The sequence below is a fragment of the Theobroma umbraticum genome, unplaced genomic scaffold (genome assembly GCF_002168275.2).
Source record: "Theobroma umbraticum cultivar Fairchild unplaced genomic scaffold, ASM216827v3 scaffold_34.0, whole genome shotgun sequence".
NCBI lineage: Eukaryota > Viridiplantae > Streptophyta > Magnoliopsida > Malvales > Malvaceae > Theobroma > Theobroma umbraticum.
Genome location: NW_018397275.1, coordinates 1328104 through 1339734, shown reverse-complemented (window position 1 = coordinate 1339734; position 11631 = coordinate 1328104). Strand labels below are relative to the sequence as shown.

At 30.5% G+C, this 11631-nt stretch overlaps 1 long non-coding RNA gene across 1 annotated transcript; it reads left to right on the top strand.

The window, feature by feature from the left end:
• Positions 1-3592: 3592 nt before the first annotated feature.
• On the top strand, positions 3593-10298 carry LOC149526391 (uncharacterized). The gene is made up of 3 exons (XR_016352059.1): positions 3593-5598; positions 6472-7179; positions 9886-10298. It is a non-coding gene; the product is annotated as an uncharacterized LOC149526391 (long non-coding RNA).
• Positions 10299-11631: the final 1333 nt, after the last annotated feature.

The following is an 11631-nucleotide window of genomic DNA, read 5'->3' as shown; positions in this document are numbered from 1 at the left end:
CATTTGGTTTTCTATTTAGTAAGCTGTTTACTCTTTTATGTGGTAATGTTTTGATTTTAACAATGGGGTTTAATTAGTTTGATAATGTTTTCCTCTTGCTCTTCATTGTTCGTATTGATTGAGTTTACAAAGTATTGATTTTTAGTTTGATCATGCTTCAGCTTTCAATTTGATTTTGTTTGTTTATGTGTCCGCGATATTGCTTTTTCTAGTAGGCTTTCCTATTTTTATGAGTTGTTGGTTTTCTTTTGTTTGATTATTTGTTCGATTATCTTACTTTGTTCTTTGGTGATAAGGTATATCTTTCATCCTTTTTGGAGTTTCAATATAAGGATTCCTTTACCAAGGTAAAAGGAGTCTACCCATTTGTTAAAAGAGCTTCCATTGAGTCTCTGCACTTATCTTTTCTTTTCTTTTTTTCACTTGCCAAACCTTTGTTTATTTTTGTAAAATAATAAATAATAGGATTTGACCCAAGATTATCCATTTTTTTATTTTAGGGTTTCTCTGAATTTGGAAGTTATCACTTAGTAGGTTTCTTGAAAAACTAATAGTTTTGTCTATTGAAATCACTCAGTGTTTTCTCTGGCTTTTTATTTGATTATGTTACTTTGGTGATCTTTACTAGAGTTTATCTATGATTTATATGATTTTTTGCTAGAGTACCTTAATACATCTGTAATTTGTTTGACACATAAATATTTAAAAGTCATATTTAAATATGATATGTTTACTAATTTCAACAAAACTAATCTCTGTTATTTTCAATGTTCAAATCATGTATGATCATAAGTATATATCGTTAGTAGTTATTCTTGCATTTTAAAAATCATATGTACTATGTATAGTTTGATCCTGTACACCAATGTATATTTTAATGTGAGTTATTGATATCTAGACAAATGTTGAGTTATATGTTTTTTTTGTTTGTTTAGTTTAAACAAAAAAAAATTGAAGGATTGTGTGTATCTAATGTTTAAACTCTATTATAAATGAACTTTTATGTTTCTGTATTATTTTTATTATTGTATTTATTACTATTGTTCCTTTCTCTTATTGATTTTTTTTTTCTTTTCATGTCAAGGAAATTTAAAATGTACAGCTTATCAACCAAGTGAGATTCTTGAAAGAAAAAATTGTAATCATGATCTGTTAATGATTAAAATAATACATATTATTGTAATATATTTTAAGTATTTTTAGATATAATTACGTTATTATTTGAACTACATATTTCATTTTTTACCTTCTTTATTTTTTTTTGACTTATATATATGCCTTATTTCTATACTGTTTTTAGCTAATCTTTATGTATGGTAAGTCATTCTTACTATTGGTAGATCATTTTTATTCTAATGTATTATTTTTATGTATGATTATCAATATGGGATGTATTGATTTACAGTTGGTTGAGATTAAACAGTTATGATTTCAATTATTCTAACATGCATTACGTATATTTTTGTTAGCAGGCATTATTTTGCTCTATGCGTTTTTTCATTATTTAAATTATTTAAAAAATATGCCATGCCTTTTTTGCATTGAGGCACCATATTGTCTATGACATGTAGATCTTGAATTTTGTATAAATTTTGTGTACATTTAGAATGCTGATTATACATGAACAAATTACAATCAAATGTATAATTTGTCGTCAGGCTAGGAATGAATGTAAATAATGATGGATAATGATATTATAAATCTTTATTATGCAAACCAATAACTAGTACATTTAAAAATTTTGCATCAAGTTCTTTTAAGAATTTATAAGGGTTCACAACCTGAATGCAAAGGACGGATATTGTATAGTCAATTAATTGACAAAAAAAGTATTTTGCATACATTTAGCATGTTGATGATACACCAACAAACCACAACTAAATGTGTAATTTGTTACTAGGCTTGGTATCAATGTAGACAATGATGGATATTGCTATTATAACTCTTTATTATAAAACAACAACAAATTGTACATTTAACAATTTGTTAGAACAACTTTTAAATGTTTATACATCTAGATAGCCCAACCGCAAAACCCGAGTACAAAGCACGGGCCTTTCAGTAGTATATATAATTTTGATACATAAAGAGATTATTAATTTATACATCAAGTGGGATCTATATGTGATTTTTAAAATGTATTATCTTATAAATTTAGCAAATTATTAATTTACTACGTTAGTCTCAAGTTGGGGCCGATCAAAAATATTATTTAATCGAGATTTTTAATTTATCGAGTATTAATTTATAGATGTTTTATTATGCATCTCTTGCTAGCAGGGGCAACTACATTGTGCACAGTGGACAATGAATATTGTCACTAGTTATAGGTCTTTAACCCAAGCAGCTCCACCTAAAAACACTTATATCATCTAAACCATTTGTGAAATCCTTTCACACTTTCATAATGTAAAACCTCAAGCATCTAATTCCAACTACCATGCCATCACTACTCATACCATTGATAACTCTATTATATAGAGTTATTTTGACTCATTTTGGGAGCTTAAGTAGCTAGATCTTTGAGATTTTATGTTCGAATTTTAGCATTATAGGTGTTTTTTTAGTTTAAGTTTGATTATTTGTTAAGTGATTAATTTAAGTTATTTAGTTAAATTTTAGGTTATTTTATTTTAAATTACTTTAAGAGTAGTTATTGCTAATTTCTCCTTACTTTTGTAGGAAATTGATGAAAAAGACTCATTTGATGAAAATCAGTGCAAGTATGGTGATAACTTCATTCGTATATGTTTCAATATTTGACCATATCTCTTTCTAAAAAACTCCAAATGAGGTGATTCTTTGACCAATCAAATTATAAGAAGAAGGGAAACAATTTTTATGTTCACCAATTGGCCCAGTTATGATTGGATCATGGTCAAAACATTTGTCAATTCGGACCACTGCAGCAGGATGTAAAGACTGAACATGATGCAGTATTTGGAGCAAATCTTTCAATCCAGAAGTCCAATTGATGTGATTTTTAATCCATTAGAAAGTTAAGAGACAGGGATAAAACTTTTATGTTTACTACTTTGCCCAGTTCTTAACATATCAGGGTAAACTCATGTTTGAAGTTGATAGACTGCCACAGTGCTGGGAGAACAAGGCTGCAGCGTTGATGAAAGGAAGCACACATACAAAATTCCAGAGAGCTCAACGCTGCAGCGCTGGAGAAGTAGCGCCGCAGCGCTACGCGACTTCCCTAAAAAAATAAAGGACATTAACGGAATTTCGTAAAATTAGGTTATTTGGAGCCTATTTAAGGAGACTTTTTCAGAGATTTTGGAGGAGCAAGAGAGGCAGCAAGAGAGGCAGCAAAGGAGGCAGCAAGAAACTATTCTGGAGATTTGGAGCCAAGAACAAAGCAAGGAAACAAGAGAATTGGAGAGAGAATCAAGATCATACATCTCTAACTATTAGTTTCTCTCTTACCTTTGTGTTTTTTTTCTATTTTCTTTGACTTGGATTCATGGCTAAATTTCTTTGGATATTGTCTTTATTAGATATTATGAACTAATTTATTTTCTAGGATTGCAATTGAACTCACATGTAATCTAGATTTTTAATCACTTTCTTGCTTATTTCAATGGGATTTGAATTGTTTATTCTAATTTGTTCTTAATGCTTTTAATTGCATGGCCACCAATTAAATTGATCTAGAAACCTAAACAAACTTGGGAAAGGGAGTTTAGTGTAGACTAAAATTGGGATAGCATATGATCATATTAAGTGATTTGCGTATAGGATAGGGATATACCTATAGGCCATATGTAGCCAAATTAGAGCCTGAACTTAATGAGTTTGTTTTAATTTCAATTCACATAGGGATATAGTGTTTTGGTTAAAATAGATATTTTTATAAGATGAGTTGGGAGACCTTTATAAATAATTTAGGACTCTAGGTTAGCAATTCAAACCATTGAGATAAGTTAAGGAAGAGAGGCAAGATTTAGATGAAGTGTGAGGGATATTGTAATCCTAGGCTTGTTTGATTTGATATTTATTTGAGTATTTATTATTTTGATTTTTCTTAATTTAATTTATGCTATAACTTAGTTTGATTTGATATTATTTTGATATTGTTTGGATAAGATTAATTTGCAATAATTTTAGTACTTAGTAAACTTTTAGATCAATTCCCTGTGGGATCGATACTCTACTTGCTAATATACTGTCTATTCGATACGTATACTTGCGTAGTAGAATTTTAACTGACAACCATCAACGAAACATAGTTGAAGATTCAACATTTTCCAATAAGTTCCAATAAGACAGCAATTTTAAAAAGACTTGTTCCCATGCAAATACATACATACATATATATATATATCGTAACACATATACAAGAATTTATAGACATTTGTAATAAAGCACTATCATAACATTTAGTGACAAAATTCCTCAAAACATATGTTTAAGAAGTTTCGTAATCATTCATTCCATGTAATTTCATATCAACATAGTTTGAATGCAATTCCACTCGCCATATGATGTCACTTTTTCAAAGCTTAACACCAACCTACCAAGACTTCAATAATTACTGGGTCTCAGAGCTTCAATGGGACCTAAAGCAACAATTAACACAATTAACCTCACATAAATACTTAAATTTCCTAAATTTGTCAACTACCCTAATATTCTTTGGCTACCTTTCCAAAACCAAATTCCTACCTACATACTCTTCAAAATTCATACTTCAAACTATAATTTACTCAAATTTTGAAGCAATCTTACCTTTGTGAGCTAAACGAAACCAAAAATCAAGTAGAAACTTACTGCTAGAGAGAAAAAACAAAGCCCTTTTTTAGAGGAAAAAAGTTAGAAATGGAAACCCATGCTTTTAAGAGCTTCAAGAGTTAAAATCTTACCTTGATTAGTATGAATTTTGGATTGGAAGTGAAATTTTGGGCCAATTTATAAAATGGAATGGAAAAGGGTCAAAAGGAGTTAAGAGCTAGTAAGACGGGAAAATACTTACAACCTAGGTATTGATGCTTATTACATAAAATGCCTTCTCGAGGCATTTGACACTAGGTATTGATACTTTCCTCTAAGGTATCAATACTTCATTTATAGAATGCTTCTTAAGGTATTCTAGACATAAAGTATCGATACCTTCCTCTAAGGTATCAATACTTGCCTCACAAAATCCACTTTTCTTTCCAAAACATTCCCATTTTGTTTCTTTCTCTCCTCTTTTCCTTTAAACTAACTTAAAGCTTTTGCAATATGGGTTTATCAATAAAGTTTTAAAATATTTACTTCGGGAACATATTTTCTAAGTTCGCCAAGGAAATTTATGATTTTACCTTTATACCAAAATCAAGGGTCTCATTGATAACTCTATGATATAGAGTTGTTTGGGCTTAATTTTGATAGTAGTTTAGTTTAGTTCTTGTTGTAATGTATAGATATTAATAGGTTTTATTTAAATTATTTTAAATTAGTAATGTAGGTGAGTCAATCTAATCTTAGTTAATTTTATATTTAATTTTGTGTTAATGTGATTTAGATAGGTTATTATTGATTTAGATGTGCTTTTGTAGGTGTTTAATGAAAGAAGACATTTAATGGAAGAAAGAGAGCAATTTCAAGGTACAAATTTCCATTGCATATATTTTGGTATCTCGACCATAACTCTCTTTACAAAGCTCCAAATGAGATTATTTTTAGACCATTGGAAAGATAAGAGAAAAAGCTACAACTTTTATGTTGAACAATTTGCCTTATTCAGTCTGGAAGATGGTCAAAAATTATGTTGAAATTGAAGCACTATAAGAGCAATTATGATTTCTGCTAATTAATGGGTTAAGATCATGGCTCACGTACTCTAATGAGGAAATCTTGATTGAAATCAAATTCTTTCTTCATGCGACCTTGCCTAACTTCAAAACCCTGTAAAAATAACCTTTCGAAGAACTTTTAAATGGAGAGAATGAGACACCAGATTGATAGCTAAGATTCAAGCCACAAAATTGTTGAAAAAAAAGTCTCATTGGAACTGAAAAGAAATGGAATAGCATGTGATTGATCACCAATTAGATTGAATTGGAAACCTAGGTTAAACCTCGACGAAGGAGATTTAGGTAGATCTAGAATAGAATAGCATATGATTGAATACAGTTAGTTGATTAGATGATTTGATTTACATATGGGGTAGACACACACTAATAAGCCATATGTATCCAAAACTAGAGCACGAACTTACTGAATCTTTCTTCAATTTAATTTGTATAGACATATAGAGATAACTATATTATATAGAGTTATTTTGACACATTTTGGAGGCTTAAGTAGCTAGATTTTTGAGATTTTAGGTTCGAATTTTAGTATTTTAGGTGTTTTTCTAGTTTAAGTTTGATTACTTGTTAAGTGATTATTTTAAGCTAGTTTAGTTAAATTTTATGTTATTTTGTTTTAAATTACTTTAAGTATAGTTATTGCTAAGTTCTCTAATGGCTTTTGTAGGAAATTGATGAAAAAGTCTCATTTGATGAAAATCAGTGCAAGTATGGTGATGACTTCATTCATATATGTTACAGTATTTTGACCATATCTCTCTATAAAAAACTCCAAATGAGGTGATTCTTTGACCATTAGAATTCTAAGAAGAAGGGCTACAACGTTTATGTTTATTAATTTGCTCAATTCTGATTGGATCATGGTTAAAATATTTGTCAAATTCGGAGCACTGCAGCAGTATGTAAGGACTGAACATGATGTGGTATTTGGAGCATATCTTTCAATCCATAAGTCCAATTGATGTGATTCTTAATCCATTGGAAATTTAAGAGAAGAGATAAAACTTTTATGTTTACCACTTTTCCCAGTTCGAAATATGTCAGGGGTTAAACTCATGTTTGAAGTTGATAGAGTACCACAACATTGGGAGAATAAGGCTGCAGCATTGATGAAGGAAGCAGACATGCAAATTTCCAGAGAGCTCAGCGCTGCAGCACTGGAGAAGTAGCGCCGCAGCGGTGGGTGGCTTTCCAAAAATAAGAGAAGTTGACGGGATTTGGAAATTAGGTTATTTGGAGCCTATTTAAGCGACCTTTTTCAGAGATTTTGATGAGGAGGCAGTAAGCAACTATTCTGGAGATTGTAAGCTAAGAACAATGCAAGAAAATAAGAGAATTGAAGGGAGAATCAAGATCACAAAGCTCTAACTATTAGGTTTCTCTCTTACTTTTATGTTTTTTTTATTTTCTTTGACTTAGATGCATGGCTAAATTTCTTTGGATATTGTCTTTATTAGATATTGTCTTTATTTTTCTAGGATTGCAATTGAACTCACATGTAATCTAAATTTTTAATCTCTTTCTTGCTTATTTTCAATGTGATTTGAATTGTTTATTCCAATTTGTTCATAATGCTTTTAATTGCTTAGCCATCAGTTAAATTGATTTAGGAACCTAAACAAACTTGAAAAAGGGAGTTTAGTGTAGACTAAAATTGGGATAGCATATGATCATATTACTTGATTTGTGTATAGGATAGGGATATACCTATAGGCCATATGTAGTCAGATTAGAACCTAAATTTAATGAGTCTGTTTTAATTTTAATTCACATAGGGATATAGTGTTTTGGTTAAAATAGATATTTTTATAAGATGAGTTGGAAGACCCTTATAAATAATTTAGGACTCTAGGTTAGCAATTCAACCCATTGAAATAAGTTAAGGAAGAGAGGTAAGATTTAGATGAAGTGTGAGGGATATTGTAATCCTGGGCTTGTTTGATTTGCTATTTGCCCAATTATCTTGTTGCTTTAATTTTTAATTAAATTAGTTTTAGTTGAATAATTTTTAGCTCAATTAGAATTCAGATTTTAATTATTTGAATAAAACTAAATTGTTCTAATTTTAGTACTTAGTAAAATCTTAGATCAATTTCCTGTGGGATCGACACTCTGCTTGCTAATAAACTATCTATTCGATATATATACTTGCGTAGTGGAATTTTAACTAACGTATAGTAAGTTAATTGCAAGAGATATTTTTATAAGAAACTCGATAGAAACTTGTAAAAAAATTAGGACTCTAGGTTAACAACTTAATCCATCAAGCTAAGTTAAGAGAGAGACAATAATCAGAAGAAGTATTGAAGGATATCATAATCTTAAGTCTGGTAGTCACTTGAATTTAATAAAATAATTTTGTTGATAGATTTTAGATTAGTTTTAGTTACTAGTTTCGATATTTCTTTTTAATAATTAGGTTATTTGGATAAGATTAAGGTGTTATAAATTTCGTAGTTAACAATTAGGAATTAATTCAATTCTCCATGGGAACGAATTTTATTTTTTATTATATTACTTGTTAACAATACATGCACTTGCATGGGAAATCAACAACACTCACAAGGATGATCTCTTATCGATGGTATTAATTGTCAAGTTCGTCCTATTTGAGGAATTAATGTTTGAATAACTTTTGCTGATAAAGAGGAGATGGGAGTTTTATTAAAAGATTATGGTGTTGTGTTCGATGTTTGGTTTAAATCCAATAATTCCTAGATTGATACTTCTATGAAGAAGGGCATTTCTTTTAGATAAAACTTGAAGAAGTTTCGTACATTTATGCCATGAGAATTTTTTTTCATTAGTGATAGGTGAGGAATATTTGTCAAAAAGAACAAGCTCACAATTATTAAAGAAAGATTTGCTTTTGCAAGAATCATGATTGATGTGGAGAGTAAATCGAAAATTTCATCCTTTGCATTAAAGAGAATGGTAGGTCTTTTGTAGTTTTCTTTACAATAGAAAATTTAGAGGACACTAGAGACCGGTCTAGGTTAAAGAAGCTTAGCAAATGATGGAGGATTCAATGACTCCTCAGATTTTGATTAGGACATAAGAATCGAGATTTCAGCATTAGGTGGAGAGATGGGAATAAATTTACAAGAATAAGGCACTGATGTTGAGCCTTGGTTTGTATTGGGATCTCAACTGATTCGTTCATGGAATGGTATAGCTTTATTGTAAGAAATAGTTGATGCATTCGCTGTGCCAAGGCAAGAACCATTGTTGTTTTTGAATTTGCAAATAGTTGAAAATCTAGGAGATGGGCAATTAAGATATGAGCCTTGACTAGGCTTAGTGCTAAGCAAATCTTTGTCACATATTCATCAAGATGTCCTTAGGCGAATTGAGTATGAGACAACCCTTTTAATGGGTCATTAACAAAAAGACTAAGAAAACTAAGCCTACGAAAGGAGTAAATATTGAAAAAATTGAATATAAAAAGACTACTGCTACTCTTCGAGGAAAGGAAAAAGTTAAAAAAGAAATTATGGAAATCTTATATGGGGAAAGACAACATCAAGTTTGTAATTATGAAATCTCGATATTAGACGAAGTTATTGAACACCATAATGCCATAATCTAGAGGGAGGCAAAATCAACATGTAAGGTTAGTGCAAATCTGAGATTGGTCTTTAATAGTGACAAGGACTAGATGGTTTCAGTATTCAAGAATTTAGAGGAGAAGCACTAAAAGGAGCTAAAACCTTGAGAAGGGGTTCAACATCAGTTAGTTCTATGGCATAGTTTCTTTTTCTATTCTTATGAAGCTATTAACATAAATTATGAGAGGTTTAGGTAGGAAAGAAAAGAAAAGGGCGATAAAGAAACTTGTAACTAAGATTAAGCCAAACATGGTGCTCCCACAAGAAACAAAATCGAAATTAGTTAAAGACAGAATTTACAAATTGATATGGGTGAATGATGCTATACATAAGAAATTTTCTAGTTCAAAAAGTGCTTTGAGGGGGCTTATTATTATTTGGAAAGAGGATTTTTTTTTATTTATAGTCTTGAATGTTTTCTCAATGTATATTTTACTTATTAGACTGCTAAAGGATTTGAATCGTAAATGCAGATTGGGAACAATTACACTTCCAAAGATGATGCTGAAAAGCAAGCATTGTGGGAGGAAATTAGAAATAATCTTAGATGTAAATGCCAGCCCTAGTGTTTAGGGGGAGACGTCAATGTTGTGAAAACTCTTGATGAAAAGGTCGGTAATTTATCAAATAGTTTGGCTATGTCACAATTTATAAATTTTATTGAAAGTGTCAAGTTGATGGACCTCTCTATGGTGAATGTAAATTTACTTGATATATTAATTTTTTTTGGGAAAGTATACTTGGTGTAGCAATAAGAAAGTATACCTGTAGAATAGATAGATTCCTATGTTGAATTTGGAGTTGATTTTAGTTTGGTAGAAGAAAGAATTCAAATTTGGGCACAAAGTAATAGCAATTGAAGGAAGAAGAAGAAGAAGAAAGCCAATACGACACCATTTGTTTCCATAATTTTTGTTGTTAAAATGCTACCTCGTAGCATCATTTTGTCTTGCTTTATGTTGTTGGCTTAAACACTAACTTTCTATGTCATTTTTGTTCTTTCATTGTTATAACAGTTATGCCTACGTGGCTTTTCTGTTTGCACTTTACTCTTCGAGCCGTTGTCTTACACTAAAATTGATGCATTGATCCTTGTGCATCATTGCTAAGTTACAAGTTAGTTTCTTGTATGAAAAATATATAAGTTGGAGATTAATGAAAATTCATTGAATCTTTTTCTTCCTAGTTTGATGCCTTTCTATTTTTAATGTTTTCTCTTTGGAAAACTCTTCTATTAAAAATGTTTTTTCATTCATTTGTTAGTGTGTTTCTTTGAATGTTTGACATGGTATTAAAGCTATTTACAACTTAGGGGACTTTGAGCTCTTCAACCTTTAGAATTTCTACTTGATTTCTTCATTAGGTGTACTTCTATGGCTTCTGCTAGATTTAGTGCCTCAACTCCACCAATGTTCATTGGTTCAAGCTATTCCATTTAAGTCGTGAAAATAAGAGCCTATTTGAAGGCTTTTGACTTATGGGAGGTGGTCAAGGTAGGAGGAGATCTACTAGTTCATAGTCATGCAAACCCCACACAAGCTTAAATGAAACGGCATAATGAAAAGTTATTAAAGTGGTAAAAGGCTCCCTCATGTTTGCATTTTCTGTTTTTGACACTATATTCAGTAGAATTATGATTTTTGATGATCCTAAACAAGTTCAGAATACATTGAAAGAGGAATTTCAAGGTAATGGTAGAACCAAACAATTACAAATATTAGATCTCTCTAGAGAATTTGAGTTGTTAAAGATGAAAAACAATGAAGGAATTCAAGCTTATTTTGATAGGGGTTTAAGGGTTGTAAATCAGCTACGTTTGTTAGGAGAAAAGGTGATAAAAAGGAAGGTAATAAGCAAATTCTTTATAAGTCTTCTTAAGAAATTTGAGGCCAAAGTTTTCTATTGAGGATTCAAAAGACTTAACAAGAATATCAGTAAATGAACTCGCCAATGCTATACTTGCTTAGGAGAAAAGAAGGGCTTTAAGGACTGATAATCTTGTTGAGAATGCTTTCATTGCAAAGACTAAGGGTTTAAAGATTAAAGGAAGTGATTGAAAAAAAAAGTCAAGCTAAAAGAAATAAAGTTGGTGATGAAAAACAGACCAAGAAGAGTGATAGATTTCCACCATGTATTTACTGTAAGAAGAGGAATCACACCAGCAAGTGCTAATGGTATAAGCCTAATGTCAAGTGTAGAGCATGCCATCAAAAGGGACA